Here is a 12,586-nt window from a genome sequence, read left to right as displayed (position 1 = left end):
TTTATTATAAATTACTATAAATTGCAAATTGTACATTTCGATGGAAGCACAATGTAATAAAGTCAATTCAATTCAATTCAATACAGGACTGAAGGTGTTATATTTGTAGAATGCCTATAAAATGGCTTTTAAAAGTAGCTTGTGGTTAAGCCTGATGGGGAAAAGGGAATTCTAGATTGAGTGTTGTGTGATGAACCAGATTTGATGAGGGAGTTTAAGGAATATATGGAATTTTGTAGAAGATCCTGTATGCAGTTAGAGATTGGCAGCTATGATGTTATGGACATATCTGGGTCATGGGTGAAATAAGAACATAGTTGGGAGATTAATGTCCATGGATACACATTGTTTCAAAAGGACAGGTAGGTAGACAGAGGGAGTTGTGTGGCTCCATTGGTTAAAAAATGAAACCAAATCCTTAAGAAGAGGTGAGATAGGAACAGAAGGTGTAGATCCTTGTAGGTAGAGTTAAGAAACCGCAAGGGTAAAAATTTCCTGATGGGAGTTATATACAGGCATCCGACAATAGCCAGGATGTGGGGTACAATTACAAGGGAGATAGAAAAGTCATGTAAAAAGTGCAATGTTACGATGGTCATGGAGAATTTCAATATGCAAATAGATTGGGAAAATTGGTGCTGGATGCCAATAAACAGAATTTGTAGCTTAAGGTAAAGGAACCCTTAAGTGACAGTGATCATAATCTGATAGAATTCATCCTGCAATTTAAAAGGAAGAAGCAAAAATCATATGAATCACTATTACAGTGGAGTAAAGGGAATTAAGTTCAAGTTTAATTATCATTCAACCATTCGAAACAGCATTCTTCCAAGGCCCAGGTGTAAAACATATTACCAGTAACACAGAGTGCATAGTACATATGGTTATGATAGCAGAAAACATGCAGTCACAAAAACATGATATAACTTAACACCCTAAAAGAAATGGGCTGTAGAATGATGGCGTATGGGATTTTGTTCTTGGCCAACTTGTTGTACCACCAAGCAAATAATGGGTGGGACAGCATCCAACCCAGCAGAGAGAGGAACTGGCCAAAGTTAATTGGAAGGGGACACCAACAGGTATGATGGCAGAACAGCAATGGCTGGAGTTTCTGGGAGCAATTCAGAAGGCGAAGAATAAATACATTCCAAAGAAGAAAAAGCATTTTAATGAGGGGATGAGGCAACTGCAGCTGAGAAGGGTAATCAAAGACAGCATAAAAGCAAAAGAGAAGGCACATAATATAGCAAAAAAATTGTGGAAAGCAAGAAGATTGAGAAGCTTTTAAAAACCAACAGAATACAATTAAAAGGCAATAAGGATAGAAAAGAAGAAATATAAAGGTAAGCTATCAAATGTAATATAAACAAGGGTACCAAAAGTACTTTTTCAGATATATAAAGAATAGAAGAGAAGCGAGAGTGGATATTGGACCAGTGGAAAATAACCATGGAGAGGAAGCAATAGGGGATAAAGAAATGACAAATAAATGTAATAAGTATTTTGCATTGGTCTTCATTATGGAAGACACCAGCAGTATGCCAGAAATTCAAGTGTCAGAGTGCAGAAGTGAGTGTAGTTGCTACTACTAAGGAGAAGGTGCTTGGAAAGCTGAAAGGTCTGAAGGTAAATAAGTCACTGGGACCAGATGGACTATACCCCAGGATTCTGAAAGAGATGGTTGAAGAGATTATGGGGGCATTAGTACTGATAGTATAAGTGCTACTAGCTTCTGAAATGGTTCTGGAGAACTGGAAAACAGCAAATGTCACTCCATTCTTTAAGAAGGGAGGGAGGCAAAAGGAAGGAAACTATAGGTCAGTTAGCCTGACATCAATGGTTGTGAAGTATGGAGTCCATTATTAGGAATGAGATTTCGGGTTACTTGGAGGCACATAATGAAATAAGGCCGTAGTCTGCATAATTACCTCAAGAGGAAATCTTGCCTGATAAATCTATTGGAATCCTTTGCAGAAAAAGCAGGCAGAATAGTCAAAAGGGAGTCAGCGGATGTTACTTACTTGGATTTTCAGAAGGACTTCGACAAGGAGCTGCACATGAGGCTGCTGAACAATGAGAGCCCATGGTATTACATGAGAGATACCTGCATGGGTAGAAAGTTGGCTGACTAGCAGGAGGCAAAGAGTGGGAATAAAGGGGGCTTTTTCAGGTCAGCTGCCAGTGACTAGCAGTGTTCTGCAGGGACCACCGTTTTCATGTTATGCTGTATGGCAACAATTTGATCGTGGAATTGATGGCTTTGTGGCTAAGTCTGTGGGTGATACAAAGATAAGTAGAGAGGCAGATACTGTTGAGGAAGCAGGGAGTCTGCAGAAGAACTTAGCTTAGTGAGTGGTCAAAGCAGTGGCAGATGGAATATAGTGTAGGGAAGTGTATGGGCATGCAATTTTGTAGAAGGAATAAAGGCAAAGGCTATTTTCTACAGTAAATGTCAAGAAAATTCAAAAATCAGAGGTTCAAAAGGACTTGGGAGTCCTTTGGTGTACAGGATTCTCTAAAAATTAACTTGCAGGTCAGTAAGGAAGGCAAATGCAATGTTAAGCAACACACATCAAATTGCTGGTGAACGCAGCAGGCCAGGTAGCATCTCTAGGAAGAGGTACAGTCGTCATTTTGGGCCGAGAACCCCATTGCCACAGATGGCTGTGAGAGCAAGTCACTGGGTATACTTAAAGTGGAGGTTGACAGATTCTTGATTAGTAAAGGTGTCAATGGTTACAGACAGAAGGCAGGAAAATGGGATTCAGAGAAATTAAAAAATCAGCAATGATGGAATGGCAGAGCAGACTAGGTGGGATGAATGGCCTATTTCTGCTCCTATGTCTTATAGTCTTATATAAGTATGTATTATTTTTGAGAAAAAAATCATTATTTTGATGAAACTATTATTAGAAGATCAACTGTAAACTCATTGAATTACCTGGAATGGGGTTAATTAATCAAAAAAGGGAGGCAGTTAAAATCCTAAAGCAAATGTTCAAGCCATAAGATGTCTTCTCCGATTATGCTCTCTCCTTGTCTATGTTCTTGTTTCCCTGCACTGTTTATTCAATATTTACTGCCACTTAATGACCACAAGCTCATTTTACCAATTATTTGTGTTCATAAAAATCACGCTCCTGGCAGAGGACTGTGGCTGGCAACTGTTACTCGGCCAGACAAATATACTTTTCAGTAATTTTCTCCAATTGCCTTTACTGCTGTGTATATGCATTCTACAGTTAGCAACAGACTAATATCCCCATTGTAAACTTTGTTTTTGACAGATAGTCACCGATGCTGTCTTTCATGAAGGCACCAAGGGGTTCTTTGGTTTTTGTAAGCAACAATTGCAAATAAAATATTTGCTTAATGTATCTGTTGCTGTGTAACATAACTAAATTATAATACCATGAAATTTTAGGGAAATAAGGCTGGTCCTCCAATTTGTTCTCTAGTGAATGTGATTTAAGTAAATTATACTGAAAATATTTCAGTTATAAATAACAATGGTCGGAAAGAATTTCTTTAAATGTTTTTGATCAGTTGGTTGCAATGAAAGGAGGCATTTATATTACCTAAGATGAGAGATACTGAACTGTACAGTAACTCGTCATACTTGCTAATATGTGCATTCAGTATATCTCAAATACCAAAATGCTACCAAGTTGCATTAAATGAGCATTGCACAGATATGTTAAATGCTGGCTTGCATCAACTCCAAAACGCTCAAGCAGAAAAATCCAAAGTGGGATGCTTCAAACTTCCATAAAACCTCTGATATTTGATAGATCCTCTCTCCACTATCCTTTGTACAAATTTGTGTTTTTACAAAATGACAGTACAGGGAAGAATACATATAAAATGCTGGAGAATTTTGCAGGTCAGGTGGCATCTATGGAAATAAGTAAATTGTCGATGTTTCAGGCTGAGCAACTTCCTCATGACTGGAAAGGAAGGTGAGACGACGCCAGAAGAAAAATATTGGGGACGGCGAAAGGAAGGAGGATAGCTGGAGGGTGATGGGTGATTAGGAAAGGTCAAGGATTGGAGAGGAAGGAATCTGATTGAAGAGGAGATTGCACCAAGGGAGAAAGGGAAGCAGGAAGGGCCACTGGAGAAGGCAGTAGGCAGGGAAGTAGAGGTAAGAGGACCAAGTGGGGAATAGAAGAAGAGGGAAAGGGGTGGACAGGAAATTTTTTTTTAACCAGAAGGAGGAAAAAATCTTCATGCCATCAGATTGGGGCTACCAGCCAGAATCTAAGGTGCTGCTCTTCCACCTGGAGAGTGGCTTCATTTTGGCACAAGAGGAGGCCATAGACCCAACATGTCAGAATAAGAATTCAAATGATTGGCTACCAGAAATTCCACTTTTGGCAGATGGAGTGGAGCTGCTTGACAAAGCAGACCCCAAATTACGACGAGTCACACTAATGAAGCCACTTTGGGAGAACTGAATACAATAGGCGACCCCAATAGATTCATAGATGAAGTGTGACCTCAGACAGAAGGACATTTAGGGAGTTGAATGGAAGTGAAAGCGAAAGTGAATGGGCTCGAAAGGTGTCACACCTTAGCCAATTGCAGAGATCAGTGCCAAGAGGGAGATCAGTGGGGAGGGATGAATGGATAAGGGAATCAAGAGGGAGTAATCACAGCAGAGATCACAGAGTTGGAGGGGGGTGAGGTAGAACATAGAAACATAGAAAACCTACAGAACAATACCGGACCTTCAGCCCACAATGCTGTGCCGAACATGTTCTTAGTTTAGAAATTACCTCGGGCTACCCGAAGCCCTCTATTTTTCTAAGTTCCGTGTACCTATCCAGGAGTCTCTTAAAAGACCCTATTGTGTCCACCTCCACCACAGTCACCAACAGCCCATTCCACTCACTCACCACTCAATTTAACTGTGACATCTCCTCTGTACCTGTTTCCAAGCACCTTAGAACTGTGCCCTCTCAGCCCTGGGAAAAAGCCTCTGACTATCCACATGATCAATGCCTTTCATCATCTTATACACATCTATCAGGTCACCTCTCATCCTCTGCTGCTCCAGGGAGAAAAGGCCGAGTTCACTCAACCTATTCTCATAAGGCATACTCCCCAATCCAGGCAACATCCTTGTAAATCTCCTCTGCTCACTTTCTATAGTTTCCACATCCTTCCTGTAGTGAGGTGACCAGAACTGAGCACAGTACTCCAAGTGGGGCCTGAGCAGGGTCCTATATAGCTGTAACATTACCTCTCGGCTCTTAAACTCAATCCCAGGGTTGATGAAGGCCAATGCACCATATGCTTTCTTAGCTACACAGTCAACCTGCACAGCAGCTTTGAGTGTCCTATGGACTCAAACCCCAAGATCCCTCTGATTCAACACACTGCCAAGAGTCTTATCATTAATACTATATTCTGCCATCATATTTGACCTACCAAAATGAACCACTTCACACTTACCTGGGTTGAACTCCATCTGCCACTTCTCAGCCCAGTTTTGCATCCTATCAATGTCCCGCTGTAACCTCTGACAGCCCTCCAAACTATCCACAACACCCCCAACCTTTGTGTCATCAGTAAATTTACTAACCCATCCCTCTACTTCCTCATCCACGTCATTTATAAAAATCACAAAGAGAAGGGGTCCCAGAACAGAGCCCTGAGACACACCACTGGTCACCGACCTCCATGCAGAATATGACACACCTACAAGCACTTTTTGTCTTCTCTGGGCAAGCCAGTTCTGGATCCACAAAGCAATGTCCCCTTGGATCCCATGCCTCCTTACTTTCTCAATAAGCCTTGCATAGGGTACCTTGTCAAATGCCTTGCTGAAATCCATACACATCATATCTACTGCTCTATCTTCATCAATGTGTTTAGTCACACCCTCAAAAAATTCAATCAGGTTCATAAGGCACAACCTGGCCTTTGACAAAACCATGCTGACTATTCCTAATTATATGTTTTACGAAGAAAAAGCATTTCAAGATGTATACTATATACATTTTTCTAAATTGAACCTTTGGACCTTGATTATGCCTCTCCAAATCTTCATAAATCCTGCCTCTCAAGATCTTCTCCATCAACTTTCCAACCACTGAATTAAGACTCACTGGTCTATAATTTCCTGGGCTATCTCTCTTTCTTGAATAAGGGAACAACATCTATAACCCTCCAATCCTCTGGAACCTCTCCTGAACCCATTGATGAGGCAAAGATCATTGCCAGAGGCTCAGCAATCTCCTCCCTTGCCTCCCACAGTAGCCTGGAGTATATCTCATCCGGTCCCAGTGACTTATTCAACTTGATGATTTCCAAAAGCTCCAGCATATCCTCTTTCTTAATATCTATATGCTCAAGCTTCGCAGTCAGCTGTAAGTCATCCCTACAATCGCCAAGGTCCTTTGCCGTAGTGAATACTGAAGCAATGTATTTGTTATGTACCTCTGCTATCCCCTCTGGTTCCATACACACTTTTTCACTGTCACAATTGATTGGTCCTATTCTCTCACATCTTATCCTCTTGCTCTTCACATACTTGTATAATGCCTTTGGGTTTTCCTTAATCCTGCTCGCCAAGGCCTTCTCATGACCCCCTCTGGCTCTCCTAATTTCATTCTTAAGCTTGTTTCTCCTAGCCTTATAATCTTCTAGATCTCAATCATTACCTGGTTTCTTGAACCTTTTGTAAGCTTTTTCCTTCTTGACTAGATTTTCAACAACCTTTGTACACCATGGTTCCTCTACTCTACCATCCTTTCCCTGTCTCATTGAAACGTACCTACACAAATATCCCCTGAACATTTGCCACATTTCTGCTGTATATTTCCCTGAGATCATCTGTTCCCAATTTATGCTTCCAAGTTCCAGCCTGATAGCTTCATATTTCCCCTTACTCCAATTAAACGCTTTCCTAACTTGTCTGTTCGTAACCCTCTCCAATGCTAAGGTAAAGGAGATAGAATTGTGATCACTATCTTCAAAGAGATCTCTGAGAGATCTGACACCTGACCAGGTTCATTTCCCAATTCCAGCTCAAGTACAGCCTCTCCTCTTGTAGGCTTATCTACATATTGTGTCAAGAAACCTTCCTGAACACACCTAACAAACTCTACCACTTCTAAACCCCTCACTCTAGGGAGATGCCAATCAATATTGGGGTAATCAAAATTTCCCACCATGGTTAAAATAGACACAACTCAAGCCATCTTTCTGAGCGTATCCCTTCTCTATCTTCTGTTTATCCTCCCTCTCACACAGTCTACAAGCTTCCTCTATTTGTGAGCCAACTGCCCCTTTCTCCATCCCTTCAGTTTGGTTCCCACCCCCCAGCAATCCTAGTTTAAACTCTCCCCAATAGCCTTAGCAAACCTCCCTGCCAGGATATTGGGCCCCCTGGGATTCAAGTGCAACCCCTCAGTTTTGTGCAGGTCACACCTGCCCCAATAGAGGTCCCAAAGATACAGAAATCTGAATCCCTGCCCCTTGCTCTAATCCCTCAGTCACACATTTATCCTCCACCTCACTCTATTCCTATACTCACTGTCGTGTGACACAGGCAGAAATCCTGAGATGTGTGGTAAAGATGTGTTTGGCGGTAGGATCCATTTGGAGATGGCGGAGGTTGTGGAGAATGATGTATTGGATGCAGAGGTTCATGGTTTGAACAAAAGGAACTCTATCCCTGTTAAGGTGGTGAAAGTTGAGTGAGCATGGATGTCTGGGAAATGGAGGTGATGCAGGCAAGTGCAGCATCAATGGTGGAAGAAAAGAAAGAATCCCTGATATCCTGGAATTGAAAGCTTCATCCTGGATGCAGTGGAGATGAGGGAACTGAGAAAAGAAAAATAACATTTTTATTTTACAGGAGGGAGGGAGGGAACGTCGACTCAGACCATGAGAGGCCTGCTTCCGGCATTTTCATGCCTTACAAGGCGCAGATTGGAAGTCCGTGTGGGGCGCTACTCCTCGCACAGACACTAAAGCAATGTGAGATTAAGTGCCTTGCTCAAGGGCACAAACATGCTGCCACAGCTGAGACTCAAACTAGCGATCTTGAGGTAACTAGACAAACACCTTAACCACTTGGCCACGTGCCCAACACCCTTTTACAGGAGACAGGGTGGGAAGAGGTATAATCAATATAGCTGTGGAAATTGGTAGGTTTATAATAAGATGTTGCTCATCAGATTGTCTGCAGAAAAATCAAAAAAGGGGAAGGAGGTTTCAGAAATGGACCGAGTGAATTTAAAGGTAGGGTGGAAGTTGGAGTTGATGAAATTGATGAACTCCACATGGGTGCATGAAACAGCACCAATGCAGTCATTAAAGTACTGGAGGAAGATTTGGGGAGCATTTCCAATGAGGGCTTGGAACATAGGCTCATCTACGCAGCCAACGAAAAGTCAGCCATACCTGGGGCCCATGCAGGTGCTCATGGCTACCCATTGAGTCTGAAGAAAGTGGGAGAAGCCAAAGGAGAAATTTTTGAAGGAGAACACTAGGTCTGCCAGGTGGAGGAGGGTAGCGGTGGAGAGGAACTAGTTGGTTCTTTTGTCAAGAAAGAGGCTGAGAGTTTTAAAGCCTTCTTGATGGGGCATAGAGATGTACAGGGACTGGACATTTAAGCTGAAAATGATGCAGTCAGGGCCAGGGAATTGAAAGTTGTTGAGGAGATTGAGAACACGTGAAGTGTCATGGATGTAGGTGGAAAGGGACTGAACCAAAGGCATTAGAATGCAGTAGAGGTATAAGGACACATGTTTTATGCCTTCTGATTGACATTTTTGTCTTGATTTTGTTTCAGAAGCTGTTGAAGCCTGTGATGTGTAGTTTGGAACTCGATCGGATGATCTATTACTCTGCTGTCCCTGAAGAGGACCATGAGCACAAGCTGCCTCAGGTAGAAGACCAGAGACGAGGCCATGATCGACTCCATTTCGAAGTGTTGAGGAAGATTGAAGCATTGATGTGAATGTGGAGGAGGTCAAAAGTAGCTCTCTATGGAGGCCACGGTTGATGGCGGTTGGCAGCTGAGCCAGCGTCAGTCGGAAAGCCGCAGACTGGCAGCTCAGTGGCTGCTCTTCACGAGAGGACTGTGTTCAAGTGGGCGTTCTCCTCGATTCTGATGGGAGGAGGTTTTCGAAATTCTAAGACTGATGTGATTATTTGGCTGCAGTTTATATTGCTCTCCTTCCATTTCCTGTGTTTTCCTTCTTGCTGCCAACCGGTGGGTTGGGGTTCCAGGTGGGTGATATGTTAGTTCTTGTGTGATGGAGGGATTGAGGATTTGGGGTCTGGTGTTCTTATTGGTTTTTCTGTGTGGGTGGCCTGTTTGTTTTTGTGTGTGAGAGGGGGGTTGGGGGATCAATGCTATTGTCGATGTCTTATTTGCAAGGGAGGTGGTTGGGGGTTAGGGGTTTGATGTTATAGCTGCCATTTTCCATGTGGGTGATCTGTTAAGTTTCTGTGTGAGGGAAGGGTCGGGAGGTTTACGATTTGATGTTCTAGCTGCCGTTTCTCGCGCGGGCAATCTGTTAGTTTTTTGAGCAAGGGAGAGGGTGCGGGTTGTGGTTGGTGAGTTTAGCTTTTCCTTTTTTTGGGGGGCGGGGTTTGATGTCTTTCTTTCAATGATTCCATGGTTTCTCTGTGTACTGTATGGCCTACAGTATAATAAGGGACTACTTTATGTTGTAGGAACACATCATTGCATGTGCTATTATACACGTATTGACCATACGCTATTAGGTGCATATTGATCTGTACGTGTGTGCTGAGTTCGGTTTCTGCCAGTAGAGAACCATGATCCTTAGCTCCCGTCTCCAGCGTTTTTACTAATAGCATTGTTGTGTAACCAGGCCACATACACAACAAATTGGCGACGAGGTTAACCTATATCGTATCGGAACGCTGTGTTTTAATTGATAACGAAACTCAGAAGAAGAGTTCAAGGAACGAGCCAAGGAGCAGGAGAAGGAGGTAGGGTGAGGCTACGAGTCTGAAAGGAAGTGGGAGCACAGCTGGGGTCGGGAACGTCGGTAGACCAAGAGACACAGTTGGAGCTGCAGCACATCCAGCTGAGATCACAGTCAGTGCTAACCCACAGGGGCTGAGGGTCTGCCTGCCCCAGAAGGGAGAAAAAAAGGAGGAACACATACACATCTAGACATCTAGTGTGTTCGTGGCACTAGCAAAATGGACACGTGAGTCAAAAAGGAAAATAAGAGGAGATAAATAACATAACAAAAATGGTGATGATTGGAACCATTGCAGCATTTGATAGTGGCATTGAAGACTGGGCAACTTACATTGAAAGAGTGGAGTTATATCGTAAGGCTAACGGTGTTAATGATGAAAAGAAAGCCAGCGTCTTACTCAGTATTATGGGAGCAAAAACACACGGCCTGCTATGGAGCTTGTTAACCTTTGAAAAGCCAGCTGACAAAACATACAAGCAAATAGTAGACACTCTCCAACAGCACTTAAACCCCAAACCACTGGTCATTGTTGGAAGATTTAAATTTCTCAAACAGAATCAGAGCAAAAATGAAAGCATTTCTGAATATCGTGCTGAATTGCGTAAATTATCAGAACATTGTCAATTTGGAACTGGTCTATCGGACGCATTGAGGGACAGATTTATGTGTGACATGCACTGTGAAACCACACAGAAGAAGCTCCTGTGTGAAAAGACCTCACATTAGAGAAGCTGCTGAACATTGCAATATCAACAGAAATAGCAACACGGGGTGCTTCAGAGATACAACAAAAATCTCTGGAATATGCTACGAATGAAATGTCACTGAACAGGAATGAAGGAAAGAAATGTTACTGTTGTGGGAACATGTCACATGACCCTGATGAATGTTGGTTTAAAGACAAAAAATGCAGAAACTATGGCAAATAGGGCCACATTGGCAGAGTATGCAAAGCTAGTAAACAGCAGAAAAAGGAAAAAATACAGAGAAATAAGAAACCCCAGAAAGGAAAACACAACAATGTACACAAAATGGAAGAAAGTAGTTCTGATGAAAATGACTCAGATGAAAGTGAATTGCCTTGTCTGCAACCTCACAGCATGAAAGAGACAGATGATCAAAGAGTAATAAGGATCACTCCACAAGTGGCAGGTATGAGACTGAAAATGGAGTTGGACACAGGCTCAGCTTTAACAGCGATCTCTGTACGTGATTACAAATGAGTGTTTTCTCACATACCTCTGAAATGAACTAAACTGCTGCTAAAGACTTACACAGGACAGAAAGAGTATCCCAAAGGTAAAATTAAAGTGACAGTGACCTACAGAGACAAAACACAGCAGCTGAACCTCTATGTACTGAGAAATGGAGGACCACTGATGCTGGGACGTGAATGGCTCAGGAAAATCCAGTTAGATTAGCACACCATTAAGGCACGAGATATGTCAACAAAGGAGGGCAGCTCAGTGGGGAAGATGTCCACAGCTCTCCTCTCATCCATTGTCAACTATTACAATGATGAGGAGGAGCTAGACAGCATCGACGACGAGGATGAACACAGTATCTGTGGCCGCGACTTAGATGAAGATACAGAGGATGCAAGGGAGACAGATATTGTCAATAAGCAGGATGATGAGGACTACCTGGAAGTAAAAGTGCAGATGCACCAGGAGAAATTGACATCTCTCAAAAGACAGCTACAGCAGTTACAGGAAGTCACTTTGCAGGAGTATCAGAAAAGGATGAAGAAACTAGATCAACAATACAAGGGAAGAATACGAAATGAAGGGCTTTTTCTGCAACTGGAGACAGAACAAGTGGAAAGGAGTTATATTAAAGAGACAAAAGCAGCAGTGAAGGAATTTGAGGATAAAAAGATTGAGTTAGAAGAAAAGAAAAAGATGATTAAGAATGAGAGTCTAACAATGGCACTCACAGGAGATTCTAAGGAGGTAAAGCCAATAATGACTAGGAAACTAAGGAGGAAACCTAATGACCCTGTTCCAATTACAAACAAAAGATGAAAACCTGCACCTGTGCAGTTAAATTACTTGTTAACAGATGAACAGATAATGGAAGATCTGCAAACTCTCAATAAGCTTAAATCTCCAAAAAGACCAGCATCTCCATCTTCTCCTGAGCATCTTCCCAGCTGTCCTGCTGAATCACCAGCACAAAGATATGAAGCACGAATAGAAGGTGGAAAATTATATTACGATAAGAAATGGTATCATACAAGTCAGGCTATCTATTTGGAATCTAAGGAGAATACGAAGATTGGCTGTGTAATTAGCTCAGTTGGATCAAATGAGATATGGGTAAGGAAGACAAGTGATAGCACAAAGATGCGTATATTTCTAGGACAGCTGCACAGAGGAGTCTTCATTATACGGAGGTGATCTGCTGCCTAGAACCCTTAGCAAGTTGGAGGCGCACATCATTTTTTTTGTAATTTATTTTTTACTGAAGTTCATCATCAAACAAAACTTTCCAGAAGACGCATTTCAGATACTGTACATATATATCATATAGTCATATTTGTCACAAATCTCCACATAATATTTATCTGCGGTAAACACTTATAGAAAGGAGAGGAAAGAAAGAAC

General features: G+C 42.2%; 1 long non-coding RNA gene and 1 pseudogene across 1 annotated transcript in view; both read left to right on the top strand.

The window, feature by feature from the left end:
* Positions 1–12,586, top strand: part of LOC140206368 (uncharacterized) — a 75,602-nt gene that overhangs the window by 20,813 nt on the left and 42,203 nt on the right. The window contains exon 2 of the long non-coding RNA XR_011888129.1: positions 8,810–9,249. This is a non-coding gene — a long non-coding RNA (uncharacterized lncRNA). The remainder of the gene's footprint in view (positions 1–8,809; positions 9,250–12,586) is intronic.
* Positions 11,258–12,391, top strand: LOC140206367 (sin3 histone deacetylase corepressor complex component SDS3 pseudogene; annotated as a pseudogene).

This window comes from Mobula birostris, chromosome 12, assembly GCF_030028105.1.
Source record: "Mobula birostris isolate sMobBir1 chromosome 12, sMobBir1.hap1, whole genome shotgun sequence".
Taxonomy (NCBI): domain Eukaryota; kingdom Metazoa; phylum Chordata; class Chondrichthyes; order Myliobatiformes; family Myliobatidae; genus Mobula; species Mobula birostris.
This window is presented reverse-complemented; position numbering and strand designations above follow the sequence as displayed.